Source organism: Ambystoma mexicanum, chromosome 6q (genome assembly GCF_040938575.1).
Source record: "Ambystoma mexicanum isolate Mex_15411 chromosome 6q, UKY_AmexF1_1, whole genome shotgun sequence".
Taxonomy (NCBI): Eukaryota; Metazoa; Chordata; class Amphibia; order Caudata; family Ambystomatidae; genus Ambystoma; species Ambystoma mexicanum.
Window position 1 is genome coordinate 827,680,032 of NC_090937.1, and position 26,287 is coordinate 827,706,318.

The following is a 26,287-nucleotide window of genomic DNA, read 5'->3' on the forward strand; positions in this document are numbered from 1 at the left end:
GACAACAAGTTCAAGATTTCAGAGAAAAACACAGTACTGGATATACACCTGCAGATTGGAATGTGTTATGTTAGCAAGTATGCATGTACTGCCAACATATTATACTCCAACATACCAAGAGCACTTAATGATGTTGAAGAAGAGTTTTGTAGGAAAAAGTTTCACAAAGTGCAGCTATAAATTCACATATGCATTTTTTAACTTTCATGAAAATGCTTCTAAAAAATCATTTTTGAACGCACAGCACTTTATATTTTCCATTCGAGATAAATGTCAAACGTTTGAATATTCCATTCCAGTCCTGTTTTTTTACTTTGCATTGTAGGACTTGTAAATGGAAGATGTGGAATTACAGGCATTACTCCCTTGTCACACCTGAGGAGGTTTCAGTCTGGTCTATGAAAGCCTCTTCCAAACAGGTAGACCCCTGCCCTCCAAAACCATCAAGGACAACATTGACTCTCTCGTTCCGGCCCTGGCAGACTTCTGCAACCTCTCCTTTGCTACTGGAGTTTTCCCCACTTTTCTTAAGCACTCTCTTGTGCACCCACTGCTCAAAAACCTCTGCCGACCCTTCCATTCCTGCAAACTATTTCCCAAACTCTATCACTCCTTTCCTGGGCAAGCTCTTGGAGAAGTTGGCTATCTCCCAGCTTATCCTCCACACTGAAATGGTTTGCTGTCTCCATGACCATCAGTATAGCTTTAAAGCATCCAGAGGCATGGAAACTTCTCTTCTGAACACCTGTGGAGACCTGTTCTCAAATCTTGACTCTAACACTCCTCTGTCCTCATCCTTCATGACCTCTCTTCTGCCTTTGATATTGTAAACCACAACATCCTCATCTCCCATATGCGTGATACCCAGGGCATCACAGAGCAGGCCATGGCATGGCTAGAGTCTTTCTCTCAGATTGTCCCTCCCAGGTGGCACCTGGGTCATTTCTCTGCGCTATCACTCTCTCTACATGTGGTGCTCCCCAGAGATATAATCTATTCCCCTGGTTCTTCAATGTCTACATGGCCCCTTTGGACCACAGGTTTTCTGCCTTTAACTCCAACTTTAAGTGTTATGTGGGTGACACACAACTCTCTTTCAGGTTCCTCCTCGATAATCCCTAACTGTCTGTCCGCAATTCAGTCTTTGTGTGCTACAAATTATCTCTGCCTTAATTCCAGCAAGACAGAGATCGTCCTTTTTGGGACACCTGCTCCTGCTTTCCACTTTCACTCTGGCCGGTCTCCCTGTGTCCTGTGCCCTCACCCATCATTGAGGCAGAAAATCTACGGGTCATCTTCAACTCCACTCTCTCCTTCTCTTCTCGAATCTTGGACATCTCTAAAAAGTCCCACTACCAGCTGCATGTAATCAGAGGTATTCTACCTTTTCTCACTTTCACACAGAGGCTCACCGTCTCAAGAGCCATGGTTCTCTCTAGACTGGACTACTGCAACAGTCTCTTTCTTAATCTTCCTAATTCTAATCTCTGACCTCTTCAATTTATCTAGAACAGAACTGCAAGACTTATCCTTGGCCTCAAGGGACCGCATCTCTCCGGCACTGAAATCCCTCCACTGGCTCCCTGTGGCTAGTTCAAGTCCCTCTGCATAGTCCACCAGGCCCCTATCTAAGATGCTCTCTTCCTAAATACTTTCCTTTTAGAGTCCTCTGCTCGGCCACCTCCAACTCTCTGCGGCTGAACCATTTGTCCAAAAAGAGATTTGGGGGGAAATCTTTATCCTCTGCAGGTGCCTCCCTATGCAACAACCTCTCTTCCTCTCTCCATCTTGAGAGTGACATCTCAAGTTCCTGTAACTCCTGAAGACCTTCTTCTTCTCTTCCTCTTTCTCGCTTTCTCTCCCCTGCTAACCTCCTTTCTCTTCTCTCCTGCTTCCTTCCTCCTTTATCCTCTCCAACTTTGCTCAGTTTTGCTGACTGGTCACCTGGTGCATCTCCAGAGCCTCAGCGGTGCCATGCTCCCCGCCAGTCCTACAATTGTGTCCGGTCCTCAGCACTCTGCCTGGCACTACTGCACTCAGAAAATGTTCCATGAGAGGGTCAACCTCTCTGCACTTAGCCTAGGCCCCTGATGGACTGGGCACAATTGTTCCCCTTCCCCCTCCCTCGCACTTCCTGTCTGTGTACTTGTATGACCTTCAATGAACTAGGCAGAGTACGCTCATTTGTCCTGTCCTCCCTTTGTCCCCCCCTAGCTTGGTTGCACCCGAGACACTTGTGCATAGGCACATTAGAGATGACCAATCATCAATCAACCTGATTGTCGTCAGACCTAGCATGGTAGTTTATTGTTCTATCTGTCCTTTGCCCCTCCTCTCCCCACTCTTGTCATGTACTTGGACAATATGACAAGCCGTTAGGCCTAGTATGGCAGTTTATTGATTGTGTACCCTTTCCTTCTCCCCCCCTTCTCTCCTTCCCTCATTTCATGCACTTGCACTAGAAGAAATGCATCAGGCCTAGTAAGCTAGTTATTTTTGTTAGATCATTCAGAAACTTCAAGGCCTAAGAATGACCACTGTTTTCCATTGATCCCTTCCCCCCTTGAAGCGCTTTGAAGTACTTGACCTGTGTATAAGTGCTTTACAAATAAACAATTACAATTACAATTTCATACACTAGGAATGCATTTAAAGAATAAATAACTGAGTTATTTATTGAGTTTAAAATCCCACCTGCCCCTTTGAGTGGCCACAATGTGTGCGGACACCTCGGTAGTCTGCAGACGGCACATGCCACATCCAGGTATTTCTAGGATGCCTGTCATGGAAAGGGAACTGTGAAGATTAGCCAATGAGGTGTTTTGGTAGTGGTTCACAGGAAGAAAGGGTAGTATGTGTTTTGATTGTTGTGTGTAGGAAAGATGAATGTGGCTAATGCTACGAAAAAGCTCACTCTGTGGATGCTGGGAGATTGTTGGATGATTCATTTGAAAAGCTACCCTGAGATGTGTGGCATCTCTTGTGTCATTGGTTTGAAGGGAGTGTAGGTTTGGTGGAATGGGCTAAACTGGGTGAGTTTATTATCATTTTGTAAGACTATGGCTCACTTTCAATCTCATATATTATTGTTGTTCATTGTGGATTAAATAGTTTGGGCTACATTACTTCACTATATTTGCAGGTTGCATTAAATGATATATTCTAAAGCTTAATGGAACCATTTTCATATGGAAAGATTATCTTTTCACAAATACATTCAAGGGATGTGTGGAGATGCCCAAATGTACTGTGTACACAACTAGAAGTTAGGCACCTTTTAAATAAAGGGTATGTACTTTCTGAATGGTGTTTCATGGCATCTTTTGAAAATGAAAACAACACGTTGGATGGTCCAACATTTTTTCAGAGTGATGGAATGAATTTGACTGATTTTCAGAATCAGATGTTTCTTGTAAATATTCAAAATGCACTGTGAAAGTTTATGTGAAAAAGATGTACAGTGCATATGAAAACGTGTGTAAGTAGTTCTAGGAAAAAACATTCTGAAAAGCAAAAAATAATTCAAACAGAAAACAAATAAAAAACTGCTCTTTTGAGAGACAACATTGTACATTAAACTGTTTAAATTAAGTGTTAACCTCCCCACCCCTTTCAATTGGATGATCCAATTGGATGATAGGTCTGTGGACACCGCGATAAACCCATGGACGGCACATACTATATCTGGGTCTTTTGAGGATGCCTGGCATGGAAAGCGGACTGCAGACAGTTGTGGATGTACGTGGACATCGGGGGATCAGCCGATCAGTTTTCTTGGGTGTGGTGTACAGGAAGAGAGGGTACAAGGAGTTTTGAGAGCACTGAAAATGGCTATGACTATGTCTTGGCAGAATGTATGGATTTTGGGGGACTCTTGAATCTATTGGCTGAAGGTCTATGTTGAGCACTGTGGATTGGGTGAAAATCTTGGAGTCCATGAATTTGAAGTGTTATTGTATGGAGTGCGAGGGATGAAGTGGGTGGACATGCTCCCGTTTTGTGAGAATATGGTTCACGTAAAACATCTAGACATCATTGTACTGCATTGTGGAGGGAGCAGATTGGGGTACGTTAATGAAATTTGATTGCAGTTTTCAATGAAGGAGACATTTGGAAAGTTGATGGAAATGATTCCAAATTCCCAAATAATATTTTCTCTGATAGTTCAGAGAGAAATGGGGATGCGTTCCAATTTATTTTGTCTGCAATGAAGGGAGGGGAGGTTCACCAATCAGAGGAGAAGGGACAGATGAAGATGTTGGGCGGCCCTTGATCAAGAAAGGCGGCAGTGTTTATCTTGCTCATTGACCGTGGCCTCAAAAGCATTCTGAAACTGCTCCTCCATACAGATTGGCGCTTCATACCGTAAACATAGAACTATGACCCTCAAAATGTAAGGGTTGACAATGTTTTTTATGGCCTCTGAGGCTGCTGCTGGGATCCAGTGCCCCAAATGAGTATGCTTTGTGGTAACAGGAGCAGTTAAAGATGGGGTAGATGGTGTCAACCTACTGTTCCCTGAGAAAGGTACCGCCTTTCTCAGAGCACCCGGGTTCTTGGACTTGATGTTGTGCCACATGGAAGTAGTGCCATAGGAATACAGCCCTGGTTTTCTGTGACTGAGTACAACTTTGCATGCAGTGCATCATACCTTGGCTGCACGAGCCTTCAGCACATTTCCGAACGGTGATGGAAAATTGCCACACCCAGGACTCGCTCTGGGTACTGGAGATAGGGGGGGTCATTACGAGTGCGTCGGTAAGGGGTTAACTGTGCCGGTAAGGATGCCGGTGCCGTTACCCCCTTACTGCCTTCTTATGAGGTCCCTTAGCAGGTCCCACTAAGGCTGGCTGGTAAAACTAGCCGTCCTTAGCAGGAGCCGCTAAGGGACCAGGGAGCTAATAACGGGCCTGTTATTAATGGGCCCGTTATTAGCTCCCTCCCCATGGGGGCTTGAATGGGAATTCCCTGAATGGGAATGGGTATTTTGAATGGGGATTTACCGGGTCCTCCAAGGATGGAATGACCCGGTAAGTCCCCATTCAGGGAACCCGGACCCGGACACGACTTTGGTGGCAGCCATGGCGCTAATAGCACCATGGCTACCTCCAAACTCGTAATGACCCAAAGGGACTTCATCCACCTCATCTTCATCTTCCTCTTGATCCTCATCATCTGTATCAGTGCAGCTGTTCCTCTGTCCAGGCCCTCTGGGTTGTTGAGGTGGTGGTGGGGGTTACTGGGAAGAAGCGATGGCCATAACAGATGCCATGGTGGTCTGCAACATTTCTGCTAAAGAGATCTGCAAAGAAGTAAATCAGGTGCTCTCTCCTAGATAGCCAGACTGAGAATGAGAAAAAGTAATTGGTGGGTCCCTTCTGAGGAATCGTCAGCAGACAGTCGTGCTGTCCACGGACAACCAAGTCACAAATAAGCTTGAAAAGTTGTAAAAAGTTGCCAGATCAACCAAGAATGGGCCTGCAAGCTGTGGAATGGTACAGTTTCAGTTTGAAACACCCTAGATTACAGGAAATTGCACTTTGAAACTGTCGACGGACAACGTTCACATGTTGACATCTGAGGACGTATGTGGTCCTGATTGCCATCTGCGGAAACCCATCGGGCGTGAATCGCAGTGCTCATGCGTGCAAGTGTCCATAGAACAGGCAGAGTGTTCCCGGACTAATTAAAAGTGTATCATGTGAAACCCGACATGTCCAGACATCGCACCTGTGCGGGAGCACCTCCATTTTGAGTGCGGACAACCCAATACAGTCGTAGTGTCCGTGGACTCAATATGAGGCTTTTAAAAAAAAAAAAATAAGAGATATCTCACAACAATGTACAACACATTTATGGTATAAAAAATACATTTATTTATGAAAGGAATGGGATGATTAGGAATTTCTTTACAACAACCATCAGGGGAGGAAGGCAGTGAGGTTTCATCAAAGTGTCTTTGATTTAAATTTAGGGTGGCAGGGCAGTGATGGGGAAAATTTTTAATGACAGGTATTACGGCATATTGTAAAAGTTGCTTACAATCATGACTTAGTTCATTCAATTTTGTAGTCGCAATGATGATTGGATTATTTACAGTTGGGGATAGGGCTTCTCTTTGTGATTCTTGGGAGTGTGTATAATTAAATTGGAGTGTGGTTTATTCATGAAAACTATGTACTGTGAGAAAAAAAAAACATTATTATTTTAGTAAGGTCTGTGCAAATTATATTATTTGCTTACATTAAAATATGTTTTGTATACCATTAGAGATGTTATCGTAGCTCATTTCTTCTTTTGGGAAGTTCTCCTCTAACCACTCAAGAGCGTTTGCCATTCTGTCAAAATTAAAAAATAGTGCTTTTTTTAATAATACATGTTTACATAATGAATGCTAATAATAAAGACCTACGGGTTCATTACGAGGTCGGAGGTAGCCATGGGGCTATTGTTGCCAAGGCTACCCCCTTACCGCATACCGGGTCCGGGATCCTTGAATGGGGAATTACCGGGACATTCCAACCTTGGAGGACCCGGTATTTCCCCATTCAGGGAACCCATCCCCATTCGAGCCCCCATAAGGCTCACTGGGAATGGGGACCATGCTAACAACAGGCCAATTAATAACGAGCCTGTTGTTAGCATGCTGGTCCTTTAGCGGCTCCCACTAAGGGCGCCTGGTAAAACCAGCCGCCCTTCGCCGGACCCGCTAAAGGACCTTGTAATGTGGCGGTAAGGAGTTAACAGCACCGGCACCTTTACCGGCACCGTTAACCCCTTACCGCCAACCTCTGAATGAGGCCCATAGTGTGCCTACTGTTTGGTGAGAGATTTTTTTAGAATAAGCGCTTGGTGTATGTTAGTCTCTATGAACAGTTGTATTGAAGTGATAATATGTTTTTATTTTATTTTTTTATTTTTTTATTAAGAGGTGTACATTTATGGTTCATGCTTTGTGCATTCCATTATATTTTGTGTTAAGAATAAGAAATCATTTGTAAAATTTCAAGTAATCATTTGTACAAAAATGTATATGTGGGTGCAGTAAATTTAAGCAAAGTTTTGTATGTATATGTTTGTTGGTTGATGAGTAGAACAGTTTATTTTCTAACTGTGTTTCTGGGCTTTGTGCATGCAACTTGATGTCTGCTGTCAATCGTACTGTCCGTAGACTCTATAGCTGCTACATGTGGGGTGAGTACAATATAAGGGACTTGTAGTAGGTTAAGGGTGCACTGTTAAAGACCTATGACATTCAGTGAAAACATTTTTGTTAAAGGGATGTTATGGTTACAAGTAAAACCAGTAAAACCAAAAAACCTTTAAAATTCTCCAATTATGGTAACCATCGTGAACTTCTAAAACTAACACTCATGACATCAAAGATGACATGACAAATGTCATTGATGACATCACTGATGACATCATATATCAAATTAATTCTGGTGAAAGGTCGGTAGAAGGGGTTGCGTTTATAATGGTGGTAAAAAGATGTGATTGGGAGACCTATCATGAAATACTTAATGTATTAACAAAACATTATGTATTGAGTGTTGTTAATAAAGAAACCTAATCAAACATACATATAAGCAATTGTTATAGCATGCACCAGAGAAGTACAATATTTGTAACTGGTATGTTTTGATAGAATAATAAATGCTACCCTAGAAGAGTTTTGAGCAATGTTGAACATGGAATACATAGGTAACAATTGAAAACTTATCAACCACTTGTGTTAGTAGAATAAATACATATATAAACCCACAATGCATACAAATTAGAGGCACACACAGGGAAACTAAAGTAAGGAAGAAAGAAACAGCACCAACAAATGACAAGAACTTTAGAGTTAATCATCATGTACAAAAGTGAATTGTGTGGTTTTTTTGCTCCGTGTGTGCACTTTGAGCACAGACTAAACTCTAAGGAAAGTAATAAAAGAACATATAAAAAGGTTAATGTACATATATATAGCACCTTTACATTTTGGAAATTCAAATTATCAGTAAAAACAAAAAAGTAGGCTAATCATGTTGGTAAACAAAAACAAGTGACTCAGATATGCAATGTCATCAGTGATGTCATAAATTACATTATTAATGTCATCTTTGATGTCCTGGGCATTAGTTTTAGCAGTGCACGGTGGTGGCACGAGTTATGGTTCCTTAGCTTACCTTAACAGTTTTTTTTGGTTTTACTATTGACCATAACATCCCTCTAACAAAGTGTTTTCACTGATATAGATACATTTAAAACGTTAATAACTAGAAATTGGGCAAGTCGATTTTCACATGTTTTTTCCAGTGCACCAATTCCTGATAAAATCTAGGGTCATGCCGAAAATTGCAAGCATCTAAGTGCGATTTTTAGATATCTGGGCTGAAATTCTTTTTTTTCACTAAGGGAAAATACCATGTTAAAAGCTGTTCAACACACATCCTAAAACAAAATGAAACTATGAATCCATTCATGTAAAATTCTGAAATTTTGCATGCACCGGCAGCTACATCAAAATGTGATTGGGAGACCCCAACATGAGTCACAAATTACACAGAGGTAACTTACACCCATACATGAAAATTAAACAACAGAATGGTGGAAGTAAAGAAAAAGAGCATACATCAAAGCGGAACTTATGTCAAAGGCAGAAGTCACGTCAATACGAAACCACGTTAATAACATCAAAAACAAAGAACAATAAATATCAATGCAAAACAACTACCAGAAAAAACCTACAATCACAACACCACCGAGACACCAAAGAGGAGACAGGACACACAAAAACAAACAGATGCCCTTTATCCCACCACAGGACACAAAAAACACACCTACTGCCACATCATACGTGCAACCAATACAACCATCTCAAAAACAAACTCCCCAAAGTAAAACACACAAAGAATGCTAGCAAATAAGAAACACCTGAAACACACAAACACAAATCTGCAGAACACCCCATGCAAACAAGAACAAACCACATGCCATTGGGGGACATTTGAAGCTTCTGGCTGCACTGCACCACTTTGCTAGTGTCTCCTTCCAGAGGACCAGTGGCATCACTGCAGGCATCCCACATGGGACATAGGCACACGCCCTGCTCCAGGTTGTGGCATGCATAATATTTCGGAGCTGACGGCATGTCCACATGCTCTCGACCCAGGACGAAGAGAGACAGGTCACTCAAGCATTTCACGTAGTGCACCAATTCTCATGGGTCATCAGTGCCATTGACTGCACCCATGTCGCATTATGCCCCCTCAGGACCAAGCAGACATGCTCCAGAACTGGCACCTCTGGCAATCCATCAACACCCAACTGGTCTGTGATGCTGCTGGCATTTTTATGGATGTTAACACCAATTTACGAGGCTCCATCGACAACATCTACTTTTTCAGGGTCTTCGTGCAGTTGGAAGCAGGACACTACTGGGACATGTGACTCGATAGGTAAGTACATGAAGTACCATCACATTCCAAAACACAAATCCACACACGGGCACACACACACATGACCATTGCAACAAGTGCACCTCATCACTGGGTCTACACAAAAGCAACAAACACGCTTCCAGCACCACATACCAAGGTACACTCAAGGTGCACTGAAACCATTAATGCCCTTCTCCACGCAAGTGATGGGGTTTATTAATTAAGGTGCTACCTCGTGATTCCCTACATGCAGCCGTCCACCATGCAACAAGAAAGGTACAATACTGCATGCAGGGCATGCAGGGGTATGATTAAGCAGTCCATAGGCCTCGCAAACTCACAATTCAGAAGCCTAGATCACTTGAGGGCGGGGTGAGGGGGTTATCCTCTACAGGCCACACGTCATGTGCAATATCATACATTTATTTTGTACATGTGTAGGAGTGCACAAAACCCAGAGTTATCTAGGTGCTAGTTGTGAGGGAGGAGGAGGGAGGAACCAGATGTAGATGGAGCAAGATACATGAGAGTCATACCTTAGTTAAAGAGCAGAGTTTTGTGGTGTTTCCTGAAGACGTGGTACGATGATTCATTTCGTCGGTAGGGTGGTAGCTCGTTCCAGAGCACTGGGGCAAGGGCTAGGAAACTGGAATTCCCTGCTCTTTTCCTGTTGCAGCGAGGAGTAAGGAGGCAGTGTTTGTAGGCAGACCTAGTAAGTCTGGTAGAAGAGTGTTTTTTATGGTGTCTGTGAGGTATTGGGGAGCCTCGTTGGCAATGCATTTGTAGGTGATAGAGAGTGTCTTAAATTTAATTTGGTCCTTAACTGGGAGCCAATGGGCTGATCTTCTGGCTTCCGAGATGTGGGCATGTCTTTCAATGTCAAGTACTGCCCGCAGAGCATTGTTTTGAATGATTTGGAGTGTATGCAGATTTTTTTTCTGAAGTTCCACACAGTAAGGCATTGCAATAGTCCAGTTTGAACCTATGAGGACTTGTGCGATTTGAAGTCGATTCTGGGACGAAAGGAAAGGCTTGAATAGTGTTGATTAGTTTGATTGCGTAACATGAGGAGGCAGCAATGTGGTTGACTTGACGGGTCATGGTTAGAGAGGAGTCAAGGAAGGCACCAAGGGTTTTGATGGGCATTGCTACTGAAATCATGTGGCCATCAATAGTGGAGGATTTGTAGTCCTGGTGTAATTTGGACAGTCACAATGATGGGCCTATGATGAGGAGCTCTGGTTTATCATCATTAAGGCATAGGCTGTGTGTTGCCATCCAGAACTGGATAGTTTCGTAGATTGTTTTGATGCGACGGGTGTCTGTGGGGTAGTCTCCAGAGAGGGGTATATGAATTTGTGTATCATCCGCGTAGTTGATGTATGAGATACCGGGGGAGTCTAGATGGTCAAGGAGGGGTTTGGTATACATATTATACAGAGTAGGTTAGACATGGGTTGATAAGCCTGCATTAGGGCTTGCTGTTTGAGTTTTATTTTATCTTGGAGTTTTTCAATTTTGGCCAGAAGAGTGTTTTGGATACAGTTACACCAATCACCGTCCTTGAGGATGGAGGTGGGTGGGGATGTGAAAACATAACAATTGATATGAGGCTGGGAAACCCAAAAGAAACACACCAACACAGGTTACAAAGGACATACAAGTGCTTTATTTAAAAGCTACAACAGTTACCAAAGTCAAATGACAAGCGGATAGCTATTCGGCTCTCAGAGTAACGTAACGAACTTCAACGAGGGTTCGATGCATTAGTAGAGAGACCGTACATTGGAATACTTGGGCTTTTATATCCTTTATCCAGCCCTTGGCCAACCCCCTCGTGGGTTAACCATTCTTGGGATCAGGCCTAGGGTTCCTTGACAGGTCAATCCTATAATGTATGCATTTTGATTAGTTCCGCTGATACAGTTGTTCATTTACACATAGGTCAGTGATAGGACAAGGTCTCAGTTCGCGACCCCGACAAGTGACCTGCAGGCATATTAATTATTCGTGTGTGCGGAGGTCACAACGGCCAGAATCTCACTCAGAATGTCATTCAGCCTCCATTTTGATGTTCAGCGTGACTTCCACATTACAAGAGAACCTAAAATGGCGGCTAAATCCAAGATGGCGACTTACATTACTTTTCGTTAAGGTCAAGACCTTGCCACGGAGTCTATTTACATGATATTTAGACAACTTGGCGTAGGCCAATACACATTCAATTACTGCGATAGGAGGCATAATATTATTTCAATTCCAACAGACCCTCCTTTTGGCCTATGCCAAGTGCTAATATCATTTCTAATACTTTTGCAAATAACTCCATGTATTGTCATCCATACATCCCGAATCATTGTCTGTAATATCTATCGCCATTAGGTCGTTCATCAGAACCTCTTGTAACACAAACTCTTTGGCTGCTGTATCTGGGGCATATATTCTATGCCCTATTGTGCTCACTGCTTGGGCACAACATCCCCCTAGCATTCCACATATACTCGGAAGACATTGAAAACAGCAACAAAGGAATAGCAGGATCCCCAAAATAACCAGAATAACAGAAAGCATCTTCCAACCCCAAGATCGTAAAGAATCCCAGAACCAGGTGCTAAGATTCCAATCTCCTACAGGGATATGTACTTCAGAACTAAGAATATGCAAGTTCTGTATTGCTTTAAAAATTGTCGGCGAGGAATCTGGTGCGAAAACACAGCAAGCGGACCCCACCAATTTGCATACTCCACCTCGTTCTGCCAAAATGACATCTAATGCCATCCGATTTTGGAGTGCTACCAATCTTATTGCTTTTTGTTCTAGTGTCATATTGTAGAGTATGTCCGTGGTCCGGTTGATCGTTCTCTCCAGTACCCTTGCTAATCCCCTAATGTTCTCAAAGTTTGTTATTTATCCCCAAAAGGGCACAACTGATTTTGCTATATCTCCCAATACTTGCCCAGGGGTATCTCCGTTCTTGTCCCGCCGTGGGCGAGCCTTAGAAACCTCCAATGTACTAGCTACAAATACCCCGGGTAACAGGATTCCTAAATAACAGGTTCCCTGCCAATCCTTGGGCAACCAGGGATATGCTAAACTACCACAAACAAAATAAACAGGCCTCCCTACATACAGAGGCATGTTTTCTCCAGTCAAATTTACAATGTTCATACAACCTTCAAAATCTCCCATTGGCCGAGTGCCATTTCTATGTACACAAAAGGTGACCGAATCAGGGCTATGATTTATAGAGTAAGAAAGAGGCACGGCGTCCTTATTGCCTATCAGAGCCATTTTAAAGGAAATTAAAATTTGAAAAGGAAGAGACAGTTTATCAGACGGCCTAATAGAAGCGACATTAGGTTTACTTCTATTTGCAAAAAGCGAGCATTCCAGGGGAGTTAATTCACGTTTCTCGAAATCATTCAAATTAGTTCCATCAAAGTTCCCTGAGATGCTATCATTCCAACGGCCAAAGAATAGTGCTCTAAGAGAGGCATAGCAAGCAGTCGTTAAAGGTAAAGGGTGAATATACCATCCTAGCCCCTTGTTCCCATGTTGCGGTAAATGAGTGCAAATCCAACAATTACTCTTATTAAAAATGGCATGCGTTGCATTCATTACTATCATTAGGGTGTTATTATGATACTTTTGTCTATGTTGGGAGTCTCTAGGGGACAGAGTGTGAAGGTGTACAGAGGGAGTCAAAGCAGTCGGTACAATCTGGGTCGGTAGTAGAGGTTTTCGAGGATAGATTTCTTCAAAGTACCAAAGTCCTACAGCAGTAATTGCAAAAATAACAATTATCATTATCAAAACACAGCAATACGTTTTCGGGGCCCAGGCACATTGTTCATTGTCCAAGTTGGTCACCCCCTTATTCACAAGTCCAGTGCGGGGAGCAGCAGTGGAGGTGGCAGGCATAGTAGTTCCTCAATCGACAACCCCAATGTTCGTTGCTGGCGACGCTACGGTCGCGTGATTTCTTAGTACTTCCCAACCCTAGCCAGCAGAATCCCTTTTTCTTCCTGTTGTTCAACAGAAACTTTCTTATACAAAAGAAAACTTTCAATCACTTCTCTTTCCCAAATGCACGGAAAAACCTGTGCCGTAGTTCTATTTTCTTCGTCGAAGGTTGTACCTGGTGGTACCCAAGATTGTTTGATCCGCAAACAAGGCGTCGTCACTTCCTGAGGGAAGCGACGTATCGGAGGCGACGGAAGTCGCAGAACTTGAAACAGTGTTTTCCGGAAGTGATTTTTCAAAAGAGTGCGGAGACGAAATGGACTGTTCCCCAAGCTCCACAGGCTCAGAGAAATTCTCTGACGCACTCACAGCGCTGTTTGCTACTCCAAGATCAGGGACTGTAGCATCAGCGAGGGGATCTGCTTCTTCTGTAACGTGTGGCGTCGGGTGAGGAAGTTTCTTGACATGCGTCGCGTGGATCCAGTGTTTCTTCCCAGCCACCCGCACTGCTGTCCGGGTGACCAACAGCACCTGGTAGGGTCCCTTCCAACGAGGAGCGAGACAGGAAGACCTTTCGTAGGCCTTCACTAGGACCCAACTTCCAGGCTGCATATCGTGTCCTGGGCCCGTGAACCATTCAGGTAAAGTTGAATATACCTGGTGATAAATGAAATACAGGTTTTTAGTTAACTGGTTACAGTAGTCTACAAGCAATACATTTTCCACCTCTCTCAGGGCTTTAGGTTTTGGGAGACCCCAAATGTTAGCAGGTCTCCCCATCACTACCTCAAATGGAGAAAGCCCAGTCTTAGTTTGAGGTGTGGTACGCATAGCCAATAATACAATAGGTAAGGCATCTGGCCATTTCCGTTTGGTATCGGCACATGTTTTTGCAAGCTTATTCTTTAAGATACCATTATGTCTTTCCACCAACCCAGCACTTTGAGGATGTCTAGCTGAGTGAAATAATTTCTCAATATGTAATGCTGTGCATATCTGCAAAATTACTGCTGCAACAAAATGAGGACCATTGTCCGACCAAATTAACCTTGGGAGTCCAAATCCAGGAAAGAATTCTTTTACCATAATCTTTGCAGTGGTCATGGCGGTAGCATCTTTAAGGGGGAAAGCCTTGACCCATTTACTAAAGGCACAAATAATTACAAGAACATATTTCATATTGTTACACCGTTGCATCTCAATAAAATCAAAGTGAATGACCTCGAAGGGAACAGAAGGGGGCCCAAAGCTTCCCCTTGGAGTCACTGTCCCCTTACCCACATTGTGCTGTAAGCAGATCATGCAGTTCCGAACATGAAGCTTTGCAGTCTCCGGAATCTTGTTATTCACCCAAACTTGTTCTAACATTTTCGTGATCTGCTGAGCACACACATGTGTAGGACCGTGTGCCATCGTAACCATTGCCAGTACATATGAATCAGGGAGCAACCATTTTCCTTCAGATGTATCCACCCAACACCCATCATCATCTAGTTTCCCCATTCCTTCGGCCCACCTTTTAGATTCTTCTACTGTAGCATCAGTTTGAATATCCCGCCCGCCAATACCTTCATCCATTACATAGGCATCTTTTGTTTCTCTTAGCGCATACATGTCTGTGCTAAGGTCTGTGGCCGTTTGCCTGGCTATCAGGTCCGCAAAGGCGTTCCATTTTGCCACATCATCTATGACCTTACGATGTGCTGCACATTTCATGATCGCTAACTGCCTAGGGAGCGAGAGTGCCGAGAGCAATTGCACTATCAAGAGGCCATGCTGAATCTTGGTCCCATGTGAGGTCACAAACCCTCTTTCCGACCAGAGCCTCCCAAAGTTGTGAGCCACCCCAAAGGCGTACTGGCTATCAGTATATATATTTACAATACGCCCTTCAGCGAGTTCACAAGCTCGGGTCAATGCTATAATCTCTGCGGCCTGCGCGGAGTTACGCAAAATTCTCTTAGTTTCAACAACTTTACTCAATGTAGTAACTGCGTAAGCAGCTGTAGATGTACCATCTGAAAGTTGGAAGCAGGAGCCATCACAAAACAGCTCCCCTTCTGCATTGTCCAAAGGAGTATCTATAAGATCTATCCTTCCCTTTGTTTCTTGTTCAGTGGTATACAGACAGTCATGTAATTCTTCGTCACCGCAAACAGTGTTTTGCGGGAAAGGTAAGAGTTCAGCCGGATTAAGAACACAACACCTCTTAATTTGAATGTGAGGGGCAAACAGAATTAATTCATACCTTGTTAACCGTGCAGAGGTGAGCTGTTGCATTTGGGTTTTGTTCAATAGGATATCTACAGAGTGAGGTACCATCAAAATCAAATCATGGCCTAGGACCATTCCCTGACTCTGTTTTACAGACGCGGCAGCAGCAGCGACAGCTCGCAAACATCTTGGCAAAGCGCATGTGACAGGATCAAGGGCGGAGGAGTAGTAGCCACACGGCCTATTCTTCCCTCCGTGTTCCTGTGTTAACACAGCCAAAGCACATCCATCACATTCATGCACAAACAACACAAAGGCCTTGTCATAATTTGTAGTACCCAGAACCGGTGCAGAGCATAACGCGGTTTTGAGAAGCTCAAATGATCGTTGATGTTCCGGTTTCCATGGCAGTGGCAGAGAAATGCCCTTCTTCGTCAAAGCCAACATCGGTTTTATCACTAGCAAAAAGTTTGGGATCCACAACCTACAGTAAGAAGCCATACCTATTAAGGCTCTGACTTCCTTCTGTGTATTTGGAACAGACATGCCAGAAATGTGTTTTATTCTTTCAGGTGTCAATCTTCTCCCCTCCTTTGACAGGAGGTACCCTAAATAGGCGACCTCCTGACAACAATATTGAAATTTTTTGAGCGAAGCTTTATGACCATTTTTTGCTAGATGAACAAGCAACAGTATAGTGCCTTCTTTACAAGCACTTTCAGAGTCTGCAGCCAAAAGCAAATCATCAACATATTGAAGCAGTGTACAAGTAGGTGGCAATTCAAGGGTGTCGAGCTGCTCTTTCAAAGCTCTACTATAAATGCTTGGACTTTCAGTATAACCTTGAGGTGCCCTAGTGAATGTAAATGAGCGTCCCCCCAAGGTAAACGCAAACAAATATCTACTTTCCTTATGTATAGGAATGCTAAAGAAAGCATTTTTTAAATCCACAACGCTGAAGTGCATAGCCGTAGCAGGGATCATTGTCAATATCGTCGTTACATCAGGCACGATTCTAAATTGTGGGGCGACAACTCTGTTAATAGCACGAAGATCAATTATGAACCGGTATGGGATTGCATTGTCGCCTTTCTTATATACAGGCAAGATCGGACTGTTACACAAACTACCTGTAATCTCTTCGATCACCCCACGATGCACAAAATCGGAGACAATGCATTTTAGAGCACGCTCACCCTCAACTGATATTTTATACTGCGGAATGCGTGGTAGTTTAACTCCATGTTTCAAAACTATTTTAACGGGCTCAATCTGCAGTACCCCGACATCATTGTCGTCAACCACCCATAAACATTCCGGGACAATGCTAAACTCAGGAGGTAAAGGTCGAATCAGAAACTGAGAATTAGGAAGTTGCTGTGGTGAAACCGTCAGCCGTACTCCATCAGAGGAACAATGAATTACTGCATTCAATTTCTTTAACAAATTCAACCCCAGCAAATTCTCTCCACAGTTCGAAGTCAGAAGAAAAGGGCAATGGTCCGTAAAGGGACCCAAAGAGACAGACACCGGTGAAGAAACCAGACAGACAATTGGTATACCAGAAAACCCTACGGAAACATTTGTTTGCCCTGACAGTGGAATGTTTGGAACCCGAGAATGATCAATGGAGCACTTCTGTGCTTCAGTGTCTATCAAAAACTGGTGTTTCCTATTCCCTACTAATAATTCAACGTAGGGGCCTTTCTGATTAACGGGAATAGGTGAAGGTTCCAAACCCTGCTTCGGGCAGTCCTAATGAAATAGAGTATCGTCAGAAGGAAGCTCTTCAGAAAGGTAGGCAGCAGAAGGGTGATCAAATATGTTCCTCGAGTCCACACTCGAGGTCTGATTTTTCTGTGAAAAAGGTTGCTGAGGATCTTGCAAAAACTGACCTCTATCAGGGCCCCCTGCTCCAGGGCGGCCCCTAGGTCGTCTACCCATACTCCCAAACGCACTGTTTGACCTTTGTCTAAGGACGGGGCACTGTGCTCGCCAATGACCTTCCTGGCGTTAATAAGCACATTGATTAATATTCACAGAACCCAAAGGAGCATTTCCTTTTGGGAGATACTGACCTCTAGTCTGTGTCCTGCCTCCTCTGGGGTTTCTAACAATGTGTTGTAATAATACTTTGGTTTTCAAATCTCCTTTCCTCTTTTCTATTTTCTCCTTCTCATTATTAACACGGTTCTCATAATACTGAGCCATGTGCAAAACTTCAGATTGAGATTTTGCCTGCCAAGCGCTCTCAGAGGACATAATCTGTGACTGGATGTCGGGCAACAATCCACGTACAAATTTGTCCACAAACAACCTTTTCCCAGACTCTGTACCCAAATCCTGCCCACTGAAGTCAGAAAATACCTGCTCGAATCTGTTAAAGAATTCGGTGGCGCCTTCAGTTTTCCCTTGAACACAGGCCGTAAGCTTGTCCCAAATAATTATTTTCTCTGGAATTATAGTTTTTAATTTTGCGACAATTCTATCAGGCAAAGTAAGTATTACCTGTGGTGGTTTCTCACCTGCTGGTCTTTCCCCATCAATCCTAATCATATTAGCCCACGTATCTCCCAACCCTGGCACATCATCTATTGTCCGAACCTGCTTCATACATCTACGGGTAGGAGTACAGGGAATAGCAAGTCAATATCACTTAAGGTGAACACAGAGGACTGCAAGACGGACCATATCTCTTTGTCAAACCCCGTCGGGTTTTTCCTGATATCGGGAACTGATTGTCTAATAGTGTTCACTTCCTGTCGTGAAAACGCGACGTGAACAAATTGCGATACATAATGTGCAGGGATATCCACAGCGGGTGCACCAGTCCCAGCATTGGCGGGAATCTCAACCTTTGGGACAAAGGTCGGAGGAACCTCTCTCATAGGCAACTGAGATATAGGTACCTCCGGCCGCTTACTAAGCAACAGAGCCAGGTCGAGCGCTAAGGCAGCCGAAGAAGTGTTGGGAGAAAAAGCCCTTTTACAAATCCCCAACAATTCTATGGGGCAACTAACCTTCTTTCTTACACATTCTTCTTGTAGGTACTGTACCATTACCTGAATTACCTTTCTTTGCATTTCTACTGTATACTGACTATACGTGTCATATACTTCATCTAACGGAATCGATGAATCCGAGATCCATCGAATCGCATCTTTAGTACAAATTTGTACTTCCTCAGGTGCCGATCTACGACACGGAAGGAACCGTTTCTGTACATACATACTATCGTCTTTGTCATCCTCATCTTGTGACTTTTCAAAGTCCTTCCTATACTGAAACAATCTTTCAACATGACCATATACTTTCTGCTCTGTGTCCCTCGAAAGTGCCAAAGCATTTAGATCTCTCACCCCTTGTGGAAGATCCGAATTTTGTAATCTACCCCACATCACACATAAATGAGTCCCCAAACCTTCGATAAAAACATTTTTCTCGGGAAAACTGTTCAAATTAGATAATGTGGAAAAAACATCAACTTGATCACCTTTCTCCATACAGTGCTTAGCCCATGCAAACAATTCCTGTTTCTTATCTGCAGAAACAGTATTACGAGTGACGATCTTTGATCCTGCACCTTGATCAACTTCAGTCAATACGGGACCACTCGGGAGCGGAGGTGCAGGTACATTTAATAAAGTTGCAACTATCGGCGCAGGAGGAAAGGGCGGTGCGATAGGTGGAGGAACAACAACTAGAGGAATAGGAACAATAGGTTGTACAGGGGGAACAGGAATAACAGCAGGAACAACAGCAGGAATGGGCAGAGCGCCCAAGAAAGGATCATGTGGAGGTGGCGCAGAGGCACCAGGCCTGCATTCGTTTAACAATTTTTCAATAAATTCTTCGGAAACATGAAAAGGTGAAAAAGCCCTATCCATATTTTTAACTGATTCTGAATGTTTTTCTTTATCATATAACAACGCTTTTTCGGCATTTGTTTTATGACGGCGTGCATGTTTATGCCCACTTTTAAGCTGCTGTAACGCTTCTTTTTTCCAATTCTGTAAAACATCAAAGGCTGCAGGTCTAGCCTTCTTTTTTAGCAAGACCGATTCTAGGTATTCAATACGGGAGATCTCAAAACTGCCATTGATTGGCCACTGAAATTTGGAGGCATGTCTGGTCAGTCTGTGGCAAATATCATTAAATACTATGCTACCAATGCCATACTTACAGTACATAGTACATGCCAGCGACCCCTCCTGTGGTGCCGGGCGGCTAAATTCCAAAGATTGTCGATCGCTGCGGAACAGAGCCCTAAAGCAGCTAGACAATTTCCCAGGCATTTCACACAAAATTGGTGTTACCTGGTCAATAATTGTGTCTGCAGATACAATACGCCAAATTCAAATTGTCAGGGTTAAATTAAGAGCCGGGTCACGACTGCATCTGACCAAACCTAAGGAGGACAGTACGGTTTATCAAAGAACTTACCTAACAAATTTTACCTTGTGTTTGGTGGTTTCGACAAATCTGCCCGCCTCAAGAATGGACCCTCGTCAAGATGCCGTGTCAGACCAAACGACTATCGTCCAAGGATCGGATCGTGCAGCGCTGCCGAGGTATCGCGTCTCGTTCGGTCGGGCCCGCAAAATCATACCGTCCGATCCCGGTTCGATAGTCTGCGTCAACCTTCAATGATCCGGCATCAATCTTGAGGGTCCCTATTCGGGCGCCAACTGTGAAAACATAAAAATTGATATGAGGCTGGGAAGCCCAAAAGAAACACACCAACACAGGTTACAAAGGACATACAAGTGCTTTATTTAAAATCTACAACAGTTACCAAAGTCAATTGACAAACGGATAGCTATTCGGCTCTCAGAGTAACGTACCGAACTTCAACGAGGGTTCGATGCATTAGTAGAGAGACCGTACATTGGAATACTTGGGCTTTTATATCCTTTATCCAGCCCTTGGCCAACCCCCTCGCGGGTTAACCATTCTTGGGATCAGGCCTATGGTTCCTTGCCAGGTCAATCCTATAATGTATGCATTTTGATCAGTTCCCCTGATACAGTTGTTCATTTACACATAGGTCAGTGATAGGAGAAGGTCTCAGTTCGCGACCCCGACAAGTGGCCTGCAGGCATATTAATTATTCGTGTGTGCGGAGGTCACAACGGCCAGAATCTCACTCAGAATGTTATTCAGCCTCCATTTTGATGTTCAGGGTGACTCCACATTACAAGAGAACCTAAAATGGCGGCTAAATCCAAGATGGCGACTTACATTACTTTTCGTTAAGGTCAAGACCTTGCTGCGGAGTCTATTTACATGATATTTAGACAACTTTGCGTAGGCCAATACACATTCAATTACTGCGATAGGAGGCATAATATTATTTCAATTCCAACAGGGAGATGATGGTCTCTAGCACTTTGAGAATGGAAAAGAGCTGGGAGCTGGAGGAAACTTTGCAGATTCTTTTGTTGTAGGTTGCAGCTTTGGAGGTTTGTTTATATTGAAGTGATGTGGTGGAGAGGCGGGTTTTGTTGTTAATGGTCGGCTCGTTCTGCCACCTGGCTTCAGCTGCTCTTTTAGAGGCTCTAGCAGAACAGAGGTGCACAGAGAACTAGGAAATGAGGTGTGCCATGTTTTTGGCTTTCTTACCTTTGAGGGGAGCTAGGTCATTGATGGCTGTGCCAATCAGAGCGTTCCCATGCTCCACTAGGCTGGAGGTATCAAATGTAGTTGGGATAGGCTGTTTGAGCTACGGGACTGAATGGTGGCGGGTGAGCCTATAGGTGTGGGTAGTGATCCATGGGTGGTGATGGAGAAGGTGATGGTGTGGTGATCGGACCAGGGGCATGGCGCAAGGGACAGATCATTGATGTTGCTGTTGTGTTCGACAACCCAATACAAGGTGCAGCCGTGGGTATGGGTGGGCTGAGAGATGTGTTGGATGCAGCCTAATGCTTGCAATGAGTGGTATCGTTGTCGGATGGGTCATTGAAACCCATATTGAAGTCCCCTAGGATTAGGAGTTGTGAAGATGGCTTGAGTGTGGAGGAAATGAGCTGGGTGAGGTCATCCTCGAAGGAGGAGGTCAGACCTGGAGGCCGGTAGAGGAGGTGGATCGTAGTTGAGGCAGGGTGTGAGCAGGTAAGTTTGGCGGAGAGGAGTTCACAGTTGCAAGGGGTGATGGAGTTAATGGCATCCAGTGGGCGAGAGTCCATAAAGAGAAGAGCTACTCCATCCCCTTTTTTGAGTGGTCTATTGCTTCATAGCACAGCATAGACCATAGTGATGGCTATAAACAGGATGGGACCTTAAGATGGGGTGAGCCTTGTTTCGTTGAGAGCTAGGATGTCCAGCTGTTGGTCTGAGATGAGGTCAAAGATTTTGTGCACGTGGACTTGTAGAGATCTAGTATTGAGGAGGGCACATTGGAGGGGGATAGGTGAGGGCATGGGAGGGGCAGTGCAGACAATGTTAGGCGGCTGGTATCCAGGACTGGTGTGTGGGTTGCGAAAGTGGTTTTGCCTGTTGGTGCTAGGAGGGATGTCATTTTGGGGATGGTTTAAAGAGTGGAATGTTGGGTGGGCCATCTTCTCTCTATGGGTTTTTGGGCATGTTATCGTGTGAGGTGCACTGATGGGCTGGTTACGGGGGGAGGTGGTGGATTGTATGGCATTTTCCATGGAGGAGGTGTCTCAAGGATAGGTATTGTGGTAAAGGCTGGTGGTGGCGTGTGGTGGGGCCATGGGTTGTGTGAAGGGGAAAGGACATGTATGGTGGGAGATACTTCTGGTATGGTGGAATGGGAGGGGGATAGGGTGACGATGAGCACGTGCCTGGGGGGATTCATGGGTTGGACCATAGTGGAGCATGGCGCTGTTGAGGAGGCCTTCGCAGTGGAATTGCAATGCACGGAGGAAAAAAGTGACTGGTGTACATGGGAGACTTGGTGGGTTAGAGCCTTGAGTATTTGAAGGCTGTTGTGACTCCAGTTTTTCCATGAGAAGGTCTCACAAATCAGGGAGGAAGGGAGTGACTGGCAGGAGTATTGGGCTGGGTGGATCTGAGTTGTGGATCTGTGTTGCATAATGGGGTAGCCAGGAGGAGTTGGCACTGTGTTGCAGTGCTCGGTAAGATGTGGCGGAGGCTTGAGCTAGCGGTGAACGGCTGGAAGGTCTGTTAGTGGGGTGGTATTATCGGGCAAGGGTAGTCATTCTCGCAGTGTGTGCATGCGCCAAGGGCACATGTGTAGAACATAGTAGGGTTGGGAGGAAAGGGGTGTATCTGGGCAAGGGAGTAGCGGCATAGTTCAGGTACAGGCAATTGGAATAAACATTACAAGCCTTCACGTACAAGTACGGTAGTATGGTTGGCTTACCTAAGGTTGTGCAGTGTGTTTTGGAGGGCGTCTGTGGCAGGTTGGAATTTCTGCTTCTTTGGCTGAGACCGGCAGAGACACAAGTAGCAGGCCTTGAATTTGGGCCTTCAATCAGGGCCGGCTGCACCTCCCGCCACAATGGTATGCTGGGAGGTAGGTTGGACCATAGACAACCAGGATTCTCCTACCTCGAAAGGGCAAACAATGCAGGCTGGTAGCCTGGTGGAGCCACGGCAATGGCGGCCGCCTTCTTAAGGTGCTGCAGGGACTCTAGGGTGCAATCAGGTGAGATGCACACGTTGCATCTGGATGGGGGTGATGTGCTGGTCTCTAGATGGATGAGGGGACCGGCAGAGACACAAGTAGCAGGCCTTGACTGTGGGCCTTCAATACATGCCTGTTGCAGCCAGCATAACATTGCAGTTTGCAAAGGTGTGCATGCAGATCTAGTACCTGAATTTAGACCACAGCCCTAAACCAGGCCAACCATCTGCGTGGCACTGTGATGAATCAGGAATGAAGCTCGGACACAAGTTAGCCATGTTTTTTGGTTCTGCTCTAAGAAGAATTTCCCTACCTAAACCAAAACTAAGGATCTGTCTGTGTCCGGATGACAAAATCAAACTGTCCAAAAATTTTTTTTTTTTACCCTCACACTAAAACTAAAATATAAAGGTGAAACGGGAATTGCCTTTCTACCTTTAAAGCTCTTGAAAATGTTTTTACAAAAGAAAAATAAATAGTTGCAAAACAAAGGTTCTTTATGTATGAAAACTTATTTTTCCAAAATGGGGGGCTCCCTTCCCATGGATTTCTCTTTATTGAAAGCAACCTTCGCCCACAATAGCACTGTCAAAAACAAAGCTTGCTAGCTTTGTAAATCCTTCTGCCAGGACTTGGCGTTTCCTCATATGATCGTTTCTGCAATTCTTCTACTTAGAAGTTCTATGTCCTTACACACATGCAAATGCCTGACATATTCTCTTGCCAGGGCTTCTTGTAGTTACACACTTCTGATTGCCTGGTATTCTCTCCTGTCAGTACTTTGCAGATTCACACACTTGTGATTTGCCTGGTATATTCTCCTGCTAGGGCTTCTGCTTATTTCACAATTGTATTTGTTTGGCATGCTTCCCTGCCAGGGCATCTCATGTTCACAGACTTGTAATGGCCTGATATGTTCTCCAACCACAGCTTCTTACACTCAGAGGGTTTAGAACCATGTCCACAATTGTATATGGACTTGGTTGGATGGTATATCTTCTTGATATACATTTTGTTTTGGTGTTCGAATGTATTGACCTTCCATACTTTCACATACAGAGAATGGTTTTGATTATGTTCCCCTTGTTCCATTTAGTCTTTTTTGGTTTCTCTATTTCTGTGGTTCTTGTTTCTGTTATTAGTATTTTGCATGATAAACGATACACCCGGGGTCCGAGTGTCTTTGGGCTGACTTACTGCATCTTGCTGGCATTTCCTGTTAGTTTGTCCATCTCTCGCTGTGTCTCTTCCCCTCATCCACTTTGCCTCAGGGTCCAGTAAGATAGGGGTTGCTTGAGGCAGTCGGTGAATGCCCAGGATTCTTTCCCTGGGTTCTGGCATCCCTGAGGCATGACCTGCTCTGTCAGCGTATCCCTTCTCCTTTGCTGGAGATCCGCCTGGCTGCACCATGCCTGCTTCTGCTTTTCGGTCCTTCGAGACTCACTAAGAGGTAAAATGTTGTCTTCCAAACAGCACACGCTAGCATCTTGTTTCCATCCTTTACATTTCATGGCCACAGGTGTCTATGGAAAATGACTAGAGCGATTGATGTGCTTGCGGCTTCTCCCGCTCTGCATTACTCTTTCCCTCTTGTTCATCCCCGTACTTGAGGTTATTCTGGTACAAGGAGTCCATTGTTGTTGATTGATTTCCAAAGCTTGAATAATCACTTTTAATAGTTTTAAATGGCAGAGTATTTTTGGATGATTGAAAAATGGACATGAAGTAGGCATCCTTGTGCTTTCGACACGATAGATCAAGTTTGGAATTTTGGCTTATTTGATGTGGAGAAAGGTTTTCCCTATTCTTCAAAGGGGGATGTGAACATGATTGAAAATATGGTATAAGGGTCTTAGTTATGGGAGGATTATCTTCACAGGCAAATGGGGGAAATCATGTCTCATTCCATGAAGCTATATTATCTCCCTGGGGGTTGTCTCTTCCCATGTGATCTTCCCTCATATATCCATCCCCCGGGTCAGGATAAGGTAGCAGCTGGTGTCCCTTGACCACATGGGAGGAGGTTACCACTGGGAGATCAGTGATAACTCCTTTTGATTCATCACAGCACCCAATGCGACAGCAGTGCAAGTGAGGGAGCAGATGGCCAACAGCTTATTCGCATGAGCACGCATGCCGCCTGAAAGGAACAGTGACTGTGCAGAAGACAATGGGCCTCATTCTGAGTAGGGAGCAAAGGGATGCCGGGCACTGTTAAGGACATCGGTGCCGGTAATCCCTTTGTGCCCTATTCCAAGGTCCCTTTGTGGGTCCCGCTAAGGCCGCCTGGTCTTATTAGATGGCCTTAGCGGGAACTGCAAAGGGTCCAGGGAGCAAATAATGGTACCGCAAATTGTAGTACCGTTATTTGCACCTTCCCCATTCCCATTGAGCCCTATGGGGGCTCAAATGGGAATGGGGAATGGTATTTTCATTGGGGATTTACCGGTCCCGCAAAGGTCCAACTAGACCGGCATGTCCCCACTGAATGAGGGCGGACTTGGTACCGTTATTGGAGGCATCCATGGCGCTTTTAGCGCCATGGCTACCTCCAATCTCGGAATGAGGCCCAATGTCCATGATGAAAGGATGACAATTGGCAGGCATGGCCTGCACGCACTCACCTGCCTGAGAGACCCAAGGAAACAGACTTTTGGCCATACCAACACATAGTAAACATGCATGCTCCACACACACAGACCTGTATTTCAAATCGAAGGAATGGGCACATACATACAACCATTCCTCTGTGCCACTAATGTACATCCCAAGAATCCCATCAACAAAGGCCATGTCCTGAACCGCGATCAACGGCAACACAAGTGCCCACTGACCACCATATAGCCCTCAGCACCAGCAGATCCAGCACATACACCTGCACCACAACACAGTCTGAATGTGGATCTACTTTCTTAGATGTGTGCTGTTTCATTTTGGGACTAATCCATGAATGTCAAGTTTTGTTATTTATATCAAAATGAATATGAAAATGAATTTGTTTCTATGGTTTCACATACTCCATTTGCAATATGTTGATTTACATGTAATTCCACCCAGCGTCTGCTTTTTA